This window comes from Chlorocebus sabaeus, chromosome 10 (assembly GCF_047675955.1).
Source record: "Chlorocebus sabaeus isolate Y175 chromosome 10, mChlSab1.0.hap1, whole genome shotgun sequence".
NCBI lineage: Eukaryota > Metazoa > Chordata > Mammalia > Primates > Cercopithecidae > Chlorocebus > Chlorocebus sabaeus.
This window is the reverse complement of record NC_132913.1, coordinates 88,444,018-88,460,150: the sequence shown is the minus strand read 5'-3', so window position 1 is coordinate 88,460,150 and position 16,133 is coordinate 88,444,018. Positions and strand designations below refer to the sequence as shown.

General features: G+C 44.9%; 1 protein-coding gene across 4 annotated transcripts in view; it reads right to left on the bottom strand.

Moving 5' to 3' along the window:
• The window catches only part of CFLAR (CASP8 and FADD like apoptosis regulator), a 50,963-nt gene extending 50,457 nt beyond the window's left edge, over nt 1–506 (bottom strand). For 3 of the 4 annotated variants that reach the window (XM_007965825.3, XM_073019920.1, XM_007965827.3), the window contains exon 1: nt 168–499. The gene's annotated coding sequence lies outside the window, so the exon portion shown is untranslated. Of the gene's footprint in view, nt 1–167 lie in introns of all 4 variants that reach the window. The other variant, XM_038001762.2, reaches the window with a different exon arrangement.
• Nucleotides 507–16,133: the final 15,627 nt, after the last annotated feature.

The window sequence follows — 16,133 nt, the reverse complement described above, 5'->3', positions numbered from 1 at the left end:
CACCTGCAGTTTCCCGGAGCGCAGGGCTGTGAGGAGCTGCAGGAGTGGGACGCGGGCGCGCGGCGGCGCAGGGCCTGCTGCAACGCTGACTCAGGGCCGGGCGTCGGGGCTTGGGGTCTGGGACAGCTCCGGCACCGCCGGCGGGGGGTAGAGCGTGGGGCACGTACCGTCCTGTCGCGGCCGGACTCTCCTGCCGCTGACACCTCAGCCTTAGCTCCCCTAGACGCCCGAAAGGCGCACGCAAGATGGAGGCAAAGAAACCGAAAGCCTGGAAGCGGACTCGGTGCTGGGCGATGGCTGTTCGCGGCGCTTCTCTCCCACACCCCCTCCCGTGGTCTTTGGATAGCCCTGGGCTTTGGCTCAGCTGTCACTGGACAAAAGTCCAATAGCCGGCACTCACTGTGTTAGGCCGAGACCCGATCCCTAGCTCCGGGAGTCCCTTTTAGTTGAGACTCGTCGGTGAGGCTGCCAGCTCGCTGTTTCCTGCTTTGGCTTGTGTGACTGAGTATGCAGTAACCGAGGGTGGATGTCGACACAAGTTCCACGCGTTAGGAGTAAACACTGCGAGGTTTTTTGGGTTTTGTTTTTTTTTTGTTTTTTTGGGGGGGTTTTTTTTGCTTTCTTTCTTTCTTCTTTCTTTTTTCAGACGGAGTCTCACTCTGCGGCCCAGGCTGGAGTGCAGTGGCGCAATTTCAGCTCACTGCAACATCCGCCTCCCTAGTTCAAGCTATTCTCTTGCCTCAGCCCCCCCGAGTAGCTGGAACTACAGGCGCGCACCACCACGCCCGGCTAATTTTTGTGTTTATTAGAGACGGGGTTTCACTGTTGGCCAGGATGGTCTCGAACTCCTGACCTTGTGATCCGCTTGCCTCGGCCTCCCAAAGTGCTGGGATTACAGGCGTGAGCCACCGCGCCCGGCGCGAGTGTTTATGATTTGATGTCTGGGAGTCATAGCAAACGTGAACGCACTTTGTGGTTTTTTTTGTGTGTATGTTTTTGTTTTTTGTTTTCCTTCTTGAGACAGGGTCTCGCGCTGTCGCCCAGGCTAGAAGGCAGTGGCGCCATCACGGCTCACTGCAGCCTGGACTTCCCGCGCCCAAGCCATCCAACCCCCTCAGCCACCCGAGTAGCTGGGACCACAGGCGCAGGCCATCATGCCCGACTAATTTTAGGGTTTCACCATGTTGGCCAGGCTGGTCTCCAACTCCTGGCCTCAAGTGATCCGCGCCCGCCTAGGCCTCCCAAAGTGCTGGGATTACAGGCGTCAGTCACCGCGCCCCGCTGAGTTTCTATTTATTCCTATTATCTATCTACTTTATTGTGATTCTTAAAAAGCTTTAACTTTTCTTGAAATAATTTTAAACTCACAGGAAAGGTGAAGAATAATACCAAGGGAGACTAACTGCAGGACGGCATGAAGAGCTCAGGATTCACCCCTAGTGAAACTGAAAATTATTTAAAACAACAAACAACCATTAACTATTTTAAGCCTCTGAAATGGTCCTAAGGGCAAACAGCAAATGAAGAAACATGTATTCCAAAAAATCTATAAAAACTCTTGCATCAGAATGTGAGAGAGTTTGTGGTATTTAAACCAAACCTCTCCCTTTGTTCAGCAAGACAGACTCCACTCCAGACGGCTGCAACTAAGAACCTCTCTCCTCCCACAGCTCCCAGTCAGAGACCAGCATGTCAGCATTTCTCATCTTGCCCCTAGCTACCTGATGCTGAAGCTAAATCCTGGGGAAGTGTGGTGGAGAGGTGGCAAAGTCCTTCTTCCATTCAGAGGCTGTACCTTGGGTGGAGTGCTGAGACACAAGAGGAGACTTTAGCTCTTTTTCTCCATTACTTTCACCCCATATTCACCCCCAACCTTTTTTTTTTTAATCTCTCCATCTTCCCAAGATAGTTACATTCTGATTTTGATTAATCTTCAGTACATATGCTATTATAATCATGTAAACGGTAGTCACAGCCAAGTTATGTACCAAACTATGATTACTTTTCCTTTCCCACACAACTTTTAGTTTTTTCTGGAGTTAATAATTGTCTTGTTTTGTTGGTTTTTCCATGTAATTAAATACTAAACTTTGTCAGTTATCCAAGTTTGGTTTTTTGTTTGTTTTTGAGAAAGGGTCTCACTCCAGGCTGGAGTGCAGTGACCCGCTCACAGCTCACTGCAGCCTTAACCTCCTGCCTCCTGAGTTCAAGTGATCCTTCTGCCTCAGCCTCCTGAGTAGCTAGGACTACAGGTCCTAGCATGCCACCATGCCCAACTAATTATTTAAAAAAAATTTTGTGGCCGGGCGCAATGGCTCACGCCTGTAATCTCAGCACTTTGGGAGGCCGAGGCGGGTGGATCAAGGGGTCAGGAGTTCAAGACCAGCCTGGCCAAGATAGTGAAACCCCATTTCTACTAAAAATACAAAAAATTAACTGGGTGTGATGGTGGGCGCCTGTAATCCCAGCTACTCAGGAGGCTAAGGCAGACAATTGCTTAAACCCAGGAGGCAGAGGTTGCAGTGAGCCTAGATTATGCCACTACACTCCAGCCTGGGAGACAGAGCGAGACTCCATCTCAAAAAAATACATATATTCTCACACACACACACATATATGTGTGTGTATATATATGTATATATGTATATACTATATAGTATATATATCGTGTTCATATATATACACTATATATTGTATATATATAGTAGAAGTGGAGGTCGTGGCTTGGGGGAAGTCTTACTATGCTACCCAGGCTGGTTTTGTTTTTTGTGTTTTTTTTTCTTTTTTTGAGATAGTCTGCTCTGTTGCCCAGGCTGGAGTGCAGTGGCCAGATCTCAGCTCACTGCAAGCTCCGCCTCCCGGGTTTACGCCATTCTCCTGCCTCAGCCTCCAGAGTAGCTGGGACTACAGGCGCCCGCCACCTCACCCGGCTAGTTTTTTGTATTTTTTAGTAGAGACGGGGTTTCACCGGGTTAGCCAGGATGGTCTCGATCTCCTGACCTCGTGATCCGCCTGCCTCAGCCTCCCAAAGTGCTGGGATTACAGGCTTCAGCCACCATACCTGGCCCCAGGCTGGTTTTGAACTTGCCTCAAGCGATCCTCCTGCCTAGGTCTTTCAAACCACTGGGATTACAGGCATGACCGCCGCTGCTCTTGGCCTTTCTTATCTTTTCAGTACACCAAGAAAATTTTATTACAGATCAGCACCTGTCCTTAATTTGGAAACTACTATTCAAGAACACCTAGCTTAGCACCTCCATCACCACCTCCAACGCACCCTATCCCAAGTGAAAGCCATTTCTGGTTGTCAGTAGAACCATCACAGTGGATTTACCCCAGGCCCACCTTGCATGCCCACTGATTCTCACCACGTCAACACACACCAGTATGACTTCTAACCCAGCATATCCATATGTCATTCCCTGAGGGCTTTTTCTGGCTCACATTGGAAGTCCATATTGTCATCCCATTTGGCAAACCAGTAGGGGCAGGCATTTAACCCCCTACCCCTGTGCCATCCTCATCCTTTGGCTTCAGCAGCCCTCAAAGAATGACTATACACCTATGTTGACACTCCCACCTGCAGTCCCCTTTCCATTTACATCCTCTTACAATCAGCCACCCCTTGGGCTTAGGGATGTGCATACTTGCAGCACAGTTTGTCCCTGGGGTATGGACTTGGGGAAGAGGCCAATGTAGGTCCTGGTGGGAGGCTCAGGGCTCTTTGAGTAGAGAACATCAGGTCTTGGGTACCCAAAGAGGGTTTTTTGTTTTTGTTTTTTTGAGACGTAGTCTCGCTGTGTCGCCCAGGCTGGAGTGTAGTGGTGCAATCCTGGCTCACTGCAACCTCTGCCTCTCAGGCCCAAGTGATTCTCTTGCCTCAGCTTCCCAAGTAGCTGGGATTACAGGTGCGCACCACCATATCTGGCTGATTTTTGTATTTTTAGTAGAGACAAGGTCAGGACGAGGTCAAGACCAGGCTGGTCTTGAACTCCTGGCCTCAAGTGATCTGCCTGCCTTGGCCTCCCAAAGTGCTGGAATTACAGGTGAGAGTCACCACACCCAGCCCCAAAGAGGGTTTTAAACAGAGGGTCTCAGTGTGGGCATGTCCTTTTGACCTTGCAGACTCCTCCCACCTCTGATCATTCTCCCCACCTGAGGGAAGGGCACAGCCCAAGAAGAGCTGGAGCAACGCCCTTCTAAATCAGGGCCCACAACAGGACCCCGAGTGCCTGGGTCCAAGGGCAGTATTGCTTAAGCCTCTCTGACTTTCTCTTTCCACACTTAACAAAGTAGCAACAAATGTTCACGTTTTCGTCAAATTCACTGGTGGTAAACCTTGGCTGCACATTAGACTGTCCCCAAGGAGCTTCAAAAACCTCAGTGGCCAGGTACCATTCCAGACTAATTATATCAAAATCTCTGAGAGTGAGACTCAGGGATTGGTAATTTTTAAAGCTCCCTGTATGATTTCAACATACAGTTCAGTTCAGAACAACTGATCTAATCCAAACATTATCTCACTCCCTCAACCACAACCCAATTTTCAGATGAAGAATCTGAGGCTTAAAGTGAGTTAATAAATTGAGAAATCTCACAACTAGCTAGTGACAGAACTAGGACAGGATGCCAAGAATTTATCTAATGCTTTTCCTTATATCACAGTGGATGACTTGGGAAGTAGAGAATTAATAGCCACAGCAATGACTTTATATCTACTCTCTTAGTCACACATCCCGCCTCAACTCCTCTGACATTCTGTGAGAATATATTCTTGGCTGGGCATGGTGGCTCATGCCTATAATCCTAGCACTTTGGGAAGCCAAGGCAGAAGGAACACTTGAACCCAGGTGTTCAAGATCAGCCTGGGCAATATAGGGAGAGCCTGTCTCTACAAAAAAATTTAAAAATTAGCCAGGTGTAGTGATGCATATATGTGGTCCCAGCTACTCAAGAGACTGAAGTGGGAGGATCACTTGAGGCAGGGAGGTTGAGGTTGCAGTAAACCATGAGCACAGCACTGCACTCCAGCTTGGATGACAGAGTGAAACTCTGTCTCAAAAAATATATAAAAATAAATAAATAAACTTAGTTTAAAAATAATACATTTTTTTTTTTTGGATGGAGTCTCACTTTGTCGCCAGGCTAGATTGCAGTGACATGATCTCAGCTCACTGCAACCTCCGCCTCCCAGGTTCAAGCAATTCTCCTGCCTCAGCCTCCTGAGTAGCTGGGACTACAGGCGCGTGCCAGCATGCCCAGCTAATTTTTTTTTTTTTCTGAGACAGTCTCACTTTTTTTTTTTTTTTTTTTTTGAGATGGAGTCTCGCTCCGTCGCCCGGGCTGGGGTGCAGTGGCCGGATCTCAGCTCACTGCAACCTCCACCTCTCGGGTTCATGCCATTCTCCTGCCTCAGTCTCCCGTGTAGCTGGGACTACAGGCGCCCGACACCTCGCCCCACTAGTTTTTTGTATTTTTTGGTAGAGACGGGGTTTCACTGTGTTAGCCAGGATGGTCGTGATCTCCTGACCTCGTGATCCGCCCGTCTCGGCCTCCCAAAGTGCTGGGATTACAGGCTTGAACCACTGCGCCCGGCGACAGTCTCACTTTTTTACCCAGGCTGGAGTGCAGTGGCGTGATCTCAGCTCACTGCAATCTCCGCCTCCTGGGTTCAAGCGATTCTCCTGCCTCAGCCTCCCTAGTAGCTGGAATTACAGGCGCCTGCCACTACACCCAGCTAATTTTTTGTATTTTTAGTAGAGACGGGGTTTCACCATGTTGGCCAGGCTTGTCTTGAACTCCTAACCTTGTGATTCACCCACCTCGGCCTCCCAAAGTGCTGGGATTACAGGCGTGAGCCACCGCGCCCAGCCATAATTTTTATATTTTTAGTAGAGACAGGGTTTCACCATGTTGGCCAGCATGGCCTCAATTAAAAAAAAAAAAAAAAAATTCTTGAGAAGAATAAATAAACACCTAATTCTAATATGCTGGTGCTATGGTTTGGATATTTGTCCCCTCTAAACTTCATGTTGAAATTTGATCCCAGTGTTGGAGGTGGGCCTCATGGGAGGTATTTGGGTCATGGGGGCGGATACCTCATGAATAGATTAATGCCTTCCCTTAGCGGTGAGGGAGTTTTTCTTCTATTAATTCCCACAAGAGCTGCTTGTTAAACAGAGCCTGGCACTGTCCCCTTTTTCTCTGTTTCTTCTTCTCTTCTTCTTTTGCCTTCCACCATGGGTGGAAGCAACCTGAAGCTTTTACCAGAAGTCAAGCAGATACCAGTGCCATGCTTCTTGTACAGCCTGCAGAACCATGAGCGAAATAAACCTCTTTACTTTATGAACTACCCAGTCTCAGGTATTCTTTTATAGCAACACAAAACAGACTAAGACAGCTGGGTTTGTATAGAAATAGTCAACTGTAGATTTGTAGCAACAGACTTCATAAGCAAAGAAAGATGCAGAAATTAGTAGTTAACTAAGTCATTTCCAGAAATATAACTGGCACTATTACATAAGAATTAATAGTACTGCCTCTGGAACTAGTTCTGGGTTTGCATTCCAGCTCTACCTCTCACTAGCAGAGTGAACTTCTCGATAAGTTTCCTCTTTGTGCCTCAATTTTCTCATCTGTAAAAAGGGAATGACAGTAATAGTCCCAACCTCATAGAATGAGTACACAAATTAATCTTTAGCATATGCCTGGCATGGCCAGGCAAGGTGGCTTATGCCTGTAATCCCAGCAATTTGGGAGGCTGAGGTGGGAGGAACACTTGAGGCCAAGAGTTCAAGACCAGTCTGGGCAACATAATGAGGCCTTGTCTCCACAAACATAATTTTTAAAAATCAGCTCAGTGTGGTAGTAAGCACCTGTAGTCCGGGAGGCCAAGGCGAGCATATTGCTTGAGCCCGGGAGTTCAAGGCTACAGTAAGCTGTGATCACACTACTGCACTCCAGTCTGGGTAACAGAGTGAGACCCTGTCTCTGAATAATATGCCTGGCATATAGTAGGTGCTAAATAAATTAAATACTATGTACTAGGCATTGATCTAGCCTCTGGGAATATAGTGGAAGGAAAAAGCAAAGGTCCTACACTTGGAGCTTAGAAGTTATGTTGACAACTTCCATTTCACCTTTTCCCAAAACTTTCCCCCCATGGTTAAGTGCAAGTGAGCAAATACTTTATTTTATTTTATTTTTATTATGTATTTATTTTTGAGACGGAGTTTTGCTCCCGTTGCCAAGGCTGGAGTGCAGTGGCACAATGTCTGCTCACTGCAACCTCCACCTCTTGGGTTCAAGCAATTCTGCTGCCTCAGCCTCCACCACCATGTCCAGCTAACTTTTTGTATTTTTAGTAGAGATAGTGTTTCACCATGTTGGTCAGGCTAATCTTGAACTCCTGACCTCAGGTGATCTACCCACCTCGGCCTCCCAAAGTGCTGAGATTACAAGCATGAGCCACCATGCCCGGCCATTTATTCATTTTTATTTTTCAGAGATGGAGTCTTACTGTGTCACCCAAGCTGGAGTGCAGTGGTATGATCATACCTCACTGCAGCCTCAAACTTCTGGCCTCAAGCAATCCTCCTGTCTCAGCCTTCTGAGAACCTGGGACTACAGGGATATGCTATGGTGTTTGGCTAATATTTTTAATTTTTGTAGAGAAAGGGTCTTGCTTTGTTGCATAATCTAGCAAATAAATTAAAAAAATAATTTATGTCACACCAGAAGGCTACGCTATAATATCCATTCATTGGCAAACATTTTTGAGCTCCTACTTTGTGCCAAGTACTACACAAAGAAATAGAGGCCAGACGCAGTGGCTCACGCCTGTAGTCCCAACACTGTGGGAGGCCAAGGCAGGCAGATCACTTCAGGTCAGGAATTTGAGACCAGCCTGGCCAACACGGCGAAACCATCTACTAAAAATAGAAAAATTAGCTGAATGTGGTGGTGCATGCCTGTGTTCCCAGCTACTCTGGAGGCTGAAGCAGAAGAATTGCTTGAACCTGGGAGGTGGAGGTTGCAGTGAGCTAAGATCACACCAGCCTGGGAGACTGGCTCAAAAAAAAAAAGAAAAGAAAAGAAAAGAAAAGAAAAAGATAAAAACGAAATAGAGTCTTTGTCCTCAAGGAATTCCTAAAAGGGACATTGAGCTGTAAAACCCTTATTGAATAATGCAATACTATGCATGCATTTCCATGTATTTATACATATAATTTTATTGACAATATATAAAAGGTAATGCCTTGTTTATCAGGAAATAATTTTTACCCAACAACCTAGCCAAGAATTAGGGATTATTAAGAAAAAGAGGTGCCTGTAATCACAGCACTTGGGGAGGCTGAGGCGGGCGGATCACCTAAGATTGGGAGTTTGAGACCAGCCTGGCCAACATGGTGAATCCCTGTCTCTATTAAAAATATAAAAAATTAGCCAGGCATGGTGATGTGTGCCTGTAATCCCAGCTACTTGGGAGGCTGAGGCAGGAAAATCGCTTGAACCCAGGCGGCAGAGATTTCAGTGAGCCAAGATGGCGCCATCGCAATCCAGCCTGGGCGACAAGAGCAAGACTCCATCAAAAAAAAAGAAAAAAAAAGAAAAAGAGGCATTTGCATGTACAAAAAAGGTGTCACTAAACTAACTCAGTTTGTTTGGAAGATCCTTGGGGTCTAGTTATTTTCATCACAAATGTTAACAAGTTCCTTTGGCTGGTTTCCTACATTATAATGAGCTGAGAATTAGGAAGGAGCTTCCAGAGCTGGATCAGGAATAAGAAGTGGCCGCTGGTGATGAATGAAGCAAAATAATATGTGATGAAAGTGACAGAAAAATCATTTTCTGTCATGGCATCTCTCTGCCATGGACCAGTGCGATCACAGATGCTTTTGGTCAGAGGTTGAGTCAGAAAAAGGTTTAAAATGTTCTGTGCATGCTGTTTTAAGAGGGAGAAAAATATTTAATGCATTTTAGAAGGCTTTTTGTGAAAGAAGATTCAAATTTTTAAAAGGTTTAATTCTTATAGACTTGAGTTATCTGGAAGATTCACTTAAATGATGATACCAAATAACTGGGAAAATATTGCCTTTGATCATTATTTATGCAAAATTATAAATTCTACAATAAGAACAATGTAAAATATAATGTATAATAAAAATGTTGCTTATAGGTTAAAGATGAGAGCAAAAGGAAGACTTCAAGCTGGAATTGCAGAAGGACGATTTGAGAGTAATGCTGGGTCTGAAAATTGAGCAAAAGCGTAATGGCAAGATTGAGTGAGAGGAGGTGATAGTCTAAACGAAGCAATTATTGTTGAAAATGTTAAAAATGCAGCAGAATAGCCTGGGTAAAATGGCAAGACTCTGTCTCTACAAAAATTACAAAAATTAGTCAAGTGTGGTGGCTCGAGCGTGTGGTTCCAGCTACTTGGGAGACTGAGGTGGGAGGATCACCTGAGCCCAGGAGGTTGGGGCTGCAGTGAGCCATGATTGCACCACTGCACTCCTGCCTGGGCAACACAATGAGACCCTGTCTCAAAAAAAAAAAAAGTGCAGCAGAGTAAATTCCTGTTTGATCAACTTCTTACAATGAATGTTTACAGCCCTTGCTGGGTTAGAAAATCAGTTTGAAAACATATTTTGTATATTTCTTTCGAGTCTATGTGTACTTAGTCGAATTCATGCATTTATCCAGTACACATTCGTTGAGTACCTACTAAGTGTCAGGCGTCATTCTAGCTTCTGAGGGTGTCTCTAAGAACAAAACTAGCTGTACCCTCAAACTGATCCTAGAATGTAGACTACTAAGAATTAACAGAGAAAACACTAAAACTTGTATGCTTATTAATCACTGTGTAAGTAATAAATGCAAGTCTTGGCCAGGCGCGGTGGCTCAAGCCTATAATCCCAGCACTTTGGGAGGCCGAGACGGGCGGATCACGAGGTCAGGAGATCGAGACCATCCTGGCTAACACAGTGAAATCCCGTCTCTACTAAAAAATACAAAAAACTAGCCGGGCAAGGTGGCGGGCGCCTGTAGTCCCAGCTACTCGGGAGGCTGAGGCAGAAGAATGGCGTGAACCCGGGAGGCAGAGCTTGCAGTGAGCTGAGATTCGGCCATTATACTTCAGCCTCGGCAACAGAGCGAGACTCCGTCTCAAAATAAAATAAAATAAAATAAAATAAAATAAAATAAAATAAATGAAAGTCTCATTTAAATAAAACAAAAGCCTTGTGATCTCCATTAGTCAGAGTAACATAGATTTGGCTGGGCATAGTGGCATGAGCCTGTCGTCCTAGCTACTTGGGAGGTTGAGCTGGGAAGATCGCCTGAGCTTGGAAGGTAAAGGCTACAGTGAGCTGTGATTGCATCACTACACTCCAGCCCGAAAGACAGAGCGAGACCGTGTCTCAGAAAAAAAAAAAAAGTAATATAGATTTAATACAGTAGACAGTGTGGTGTAGCAGAAAGAACATGGACTGTGAAGTCAGAGATCTGAGTTCAAATTTTGACTCTGAGACTTAGTAAATATCTGTGTGACTGTAGCCAAGTTAATGAATCTCTCTGAACCTAATTTTTCTTATAATAGAGATAGTGAAGACCTTCTTGTGTAAGAATAAATGGAATGCTATGTGTAGTGATAGTAGGTCAAGTTTATGAAGAATTGGGCATGCTTTGCTTTGGTGAGAGCATTGGTTTAGCTTTGGGGAGGGCCCATAACTATCAGCGGCATAAAAGGAAGAAGAGGGTTTTGTTTTTGTTTTTGAGATGGGGTTTCGCTCTTGTTGCCCAGGCTCTTGTTGCCCAGGCTAGAGTGCAGTGGCACATACTCAGCTCACTGCAACCTCCACCTCTCGGGTTCAAGTGTTTCTCCTGCCTCAGACTCCCAAGTAGCTGAGATTACAGGCACCTGCCACCACGCCTGGCTAATTGTTTGTATTTGTAGTAGAGATGGAGTTTCTTCATGTTGGCCAGGCTTGTCTCGAACTCCTGACCTCAAAGCGATCCAGCCGCCTCAGCCTCCCAAAGTGCTGGGATTATAGGCATGAGCCACCACGACTGGCAGAGAAGAGTTATTTTGGAGATAAGAGGATAAATGTCAGTTACAGGTAAATGGGAATTTTGGTATAGCCCATTAGATATACATTAGATATACATTAGATACTACTGTGTATGTTAAATTTCATGGATATTGTCTTAATTCATTTGGGCTGATATGATAAAATAACATAGACTGGGTAGCTTATAAACAACAGAAATTTATTTCTCACACTTCTGGAGCTGGGAAATCCAAGATCACTGGCAGATTCAGAGTGTGGTGAGGGCCTGATTTCTGGTTCATAGATGTGGTCATCTTCTCACTGTGCCCTCATATGGTAGAAGGGACAAGGGAGCTCTCTATGATCTCTTTTATAAGGGCACTAATCCCATTCATGAGGATTCCACCCTCATGACCTATTTGCCTCCCAAAGGCCTCACCTCCAAATGCCATCACACTGGGGATTAGGTTTCAACATGAGTTTCAGGGGGAAACATTCAGTCTACTGCAGGTATGATAGTGATATTGTGATCATGTAGGAGAATGTCTTTGTTCACGGAAAACACACACTGAAGAATCTAGGGGTAAAATATCATGGTGTCTGCACATTACTGTCAATGATTCAGCAAAGTGTGTGTGTGTGTGTGTCTAGAGAGATAAAGTAATTGTGGCTAAATGTTAACAATTGGTGTCTGTAGGTAAAGGGTATATGTGTATTCTTTAAATTTTCTGGTTTTCATGTTTTGTTTTGTCTTGTTTGAGTTTTGTTTTGTTTGAGACAAAGTCTCTCTGTCGCCCAGGTTGGAATGCATTGGCATATCAGCTGACTGCAACCTCCACCTCCCAGGTTCAAGCAATTCTCATGCCTCAGTCTCCGGAGTAGCTGGGACTACAGGCGTGCACTACCATGCCCAGCTAATTTTTGTATTTTTAGTAGAGACAAGATTTTGCCATGTTGGCCAGGCTGGTCTTGAACTTCTGGCCTCGTGTGATCTGCTCACCTAAGACTCTCAAAGTCCTGGGATTACAGGCATGAGCCACCACACCCGGCCTGGTTTTCAGGTTTGAAAATAAAAAGTTGGAAAAATATCTACACATGATTCTGTATTCTACCAATTGTATTTGGGACACAATGTAAGACTTTTCAAGCACATAATTTTACTTAAAAATACTATCTTGAGGTTTTTTGGGGGGGGCAGAAATATGAACAATTTCTGTGCAAATATTAGTCAAAAATACCATATCCAGAGAAAAATATATTCTCTGATGTTCAATAAAAATTAACATACATTCTACTTGGAAGACATTTATCAGGGAGGTGCTTTGCACCTCCTATGTGATTGTATATTAATTTTTTTTTACTTTTTATTTTTATCCCCCTGATTAATCTATTTTGTTTGTTTGTTTTTTGAGACAGGGGTTCCCACTGTTGCTCAGGCTAGAGTGTAGTAGCATGATCATGGCTCACTGACACCTAGACCTCCCAGGCTCAAGCAATCCTCAGTAGATGGGGCTACAGGCACGTGCCACCATGCCCAACTAATTTTTTATTATTTGTAGAGACAGGGTCTCACTATGTTGCCCAGGCTGGTCTTGGACTCCTGGGCTCAAGCAATCCTCCTGCCTTGGCCTCCCAAAGTGCTGGGATTACAGGTGTGAGCCACTGCACTCTGACTGCTTTATTCTTTGCACATGTAAGGCCATGTAAATCCAAGAATGTGGAAAAGCCTAAATGAAGTATACACAACTATTTGTGGTTCTAGTGAATTTACATGTTCTGCTCTGGTAGCTGGAGTAACAGGGACTGGAGTACCCTCCTGCCTGAAACAATTAAAAAACCGCGTAGACAAAATATCTACCTGCATTCTACCATGGGCAAGTAGCAAGACTCCATCTCTTAAAAAAAATTACAAAAGAACAAAGAACCAGGAAAAGATCACTCCTATGAGAAAAATAACAATCAATCAATCAATCAATAGAATTATACCCAGAAATGCCATAGGTAATAGAATTAGTATATTTGCCTTGGCTTTTGAGGTGAGGTAAAACAAACAAACAAAAACAAACAAGCAAAATAATTAGTAGATAGGGATACTAAAACAGATTCTATAGCCATATTTCAATAAGATAGAGGAAAGACTCAGCATGTTAAGTTCAGATACGGAAGATATAAAGACTCATATTAAAACTATAGATGGGGCCAGATGCAGTGGCTCACGCCTGTAATCCCAACACTTTGAGAGGCCAAGGTGGGAGGATCGCTTGAGGCCAGAAGTTTGAGATCAACCTGGGCAATAAACAGAGACCTCATCTTTAGAAAATAAAATTAACTGGGCACGGTGGCACACACTCTCAGCTACTCAAGAGGTTGAAACAGAAGGACTCCTTGAGGCCAGGAATTCAAGGCTGCAGTGAGCTATGATTGTGCCATTGCACCACTCCAGCCTGGGTGACAGAGTGAGACGCTGTCTCTGAAAAAGAAAAAAAGCTCTAGATGGGCCAGATGTGGTGGCTCATGCCTGGAACCCCAGCACTTTGGGAGGCTAAGACAGGAATCACTTGAGGCTACGAGTTCAAGACCAGCCTGGGCAACATGGCAAGACACTCATCTCTACAAAAACAAACCACCACCAAAAAACACATACAAAAAAACTTCTAGATGCAAACTACAACGTCTGAGGTGAAGAATACATTGCATGAGGTTAAAAGCAGATTAGATACTGAAGAAAAAATTAGTGACCATGAAGACACACAATATAAATTATCTAAAATCAAATACAGAGGCCATGCATGGTGGGCTCACGCCTGTAATCCCAGCACTTTGGGAAGCTGAGGTGGGCAGATCACTTGAGGTCAGAAGTTCTAGACCAGCCTGCCCAACATGGCGAAACCCCATCTCTACTAAAAATACAAAAATTAGCCCAGTGTGGTGGTGGTCGCCTGTAAACCCAGCTACTCAGGAGGCTGGCAGGAGAATCGCTTGAACCTGAGAGGTGGAGGTTCTAGTGAGCCAAGATTGTGACATTGCACTCCAGCCTGAGCGACAGAGCGAGACTCCGTCTAAAAAATAATAATAATAATAATAATAGTAAAATGAAAAACAAAAAAAATACTGAAAGAGAAAAATAAAGAGTATCAGTGAAACCATAACACAGTATCAGGGAGGCTAATAGATGTGTAATTAAATTCGCTGAAGGAGGGGATGGGAGATAGAAAAAATACTTGAAGAGACTGGGTGCTATGGCTCATTCATGCCTGTAATCCCAGCACTTTGGGAGGCCAAGACGGGTGGATCACCTGAGGTCAGGAGTTTGAGACCAGCCTGGACAACATGGCGAAACCCCGTCTCTATTTTTAAAATAACAAAAATTAGCTGAATGTGGTGGCGGGTGCCTGTAATCCCAGCTACTCAGGAGGCTGAGGCAGGAGAATCACTTGAGGTTGCATTAAGCCCAGATTGCACCACTACACTCCAGCTTGGGCAACACAGCAAGACTCTGTCTCAAAGGAAAAAAAAAAGAAAAGAAAAAATTATTGAAGAAATAATGGCTGAAAAATTCCAAATTAGACAAAAACAAACCCATTGATCAAAGAAACTTAATGAGCTCGCTTCCTCTAAGCAGCTTGAGGTGATCTGCAGAAATGGTTCACTATTCATTTGCCCTAGAAAACTTCACAAAATCATGCAGATCAAAAGGTTCAAATCTTTGTTTTTTTAAAAAATATGGGTGAAATTATCTGGGCCATCAAGGGTAGGCATACATGAGAAGCCACCAAGTATCTGAAAGATGTCACTTTATAAAAATACCGTGTAGAAGCCATGTTACAATGGTGGAGTTGGTAGGTGTGCCCAGGCCAAACAGTGGGGCTAGACACAGGGTTGCTGACCCAAAAAGAGTGCTGAATTTTTGCTGCACATGCTTAAAAATGCAGGGTAATGCTGAATTTTGGTTTTGGATATAGATTCTCTGATCACTGAGCCTATCCAGGTGAACAAAGCACCCAAGAAGCACTGCTGGACTTACAGAGCTCATGGTCAGAATAACCCATATGTGACCTCTGCCTGCCACATCGAGATGATCCTTACTGAAAAGAACAAATTCTTCTTCTTCTTTTTTTTTTTTTTTTGAGACAGAGTCTTGCCCTGTCACCCAGGCTGGAGTGCAATGGTGCCATCTCGGCTTACTGCAACCTCTGCCTCCCAGGTTCAAGCGATTCTCCTTCCTCAGCCTCCTGAGTAGCTGGGATTACGGGCCAGTGCCACCATGCCCGGCTAATTTTTGTATTTTTAGCAGAGACAAGCTTTCAGCATGTTGGCCAGGCTGGTCTCGAACTCCTGACCTCAAGTGATCCACTCACCTTGGCCTCCCAAAGTGTTGGGATTACAGGTATGAGCTGCTGCACCTGACCAGAACAAATTATTCTTTTTTTCTTTCTTTTTTTTTTTTTTTTTGAGACGGAGTCTTGCTGTGTCGCCCAGGCTGGAGTGCAGTGGCCGGATCTCGGCTCACTGCAAGCTCCGCCTCCCGGGTTTACGCCATTCTCCTGCCGCAGCCTCCCGAGTAGCTGGGACTACAGGCGCCCGCCACCTCACCCGACTAGTTTTTTTGTATTTTTTAGTAGAGACAGGGTTTCACTGTGGTAGCGACGATGGTCTCAATCTCCTGACCTCGTGATCCGCCCGTCTCGGCCTCCCAAAATGCTGGGATTACAGGCTTGAACCACCGCGCCCGGCCCAGAACAAATTATTCTTTAACCGGAAGAGGAAGTTGAATTGAAGAAAAAGGTATCTCAAAAGAAACTGAAGAAACAAAAACAAAAACTTGTGGCATGGGAATAAATTCAGAATAAAACAAATGCTAATAAAAGTTTGCGGCCAGGTGCAGTAGCTCATGCCTGCAATCCCAGCACTTTGGGAGGCCGAGGCAGATGGATCACTTGAGGTCAGGAGTTCAAGACCAGCCTGGCCAACTTGGTGAAACTCCGTCTCTACTGAAATACGAAAATTAGCTGGACATGGTGGTGTGCGCCTGTAATCCCAGCTACTCGGGAAGCTGAGGCAGGAGAATCGCTTGAACTCAAGAGG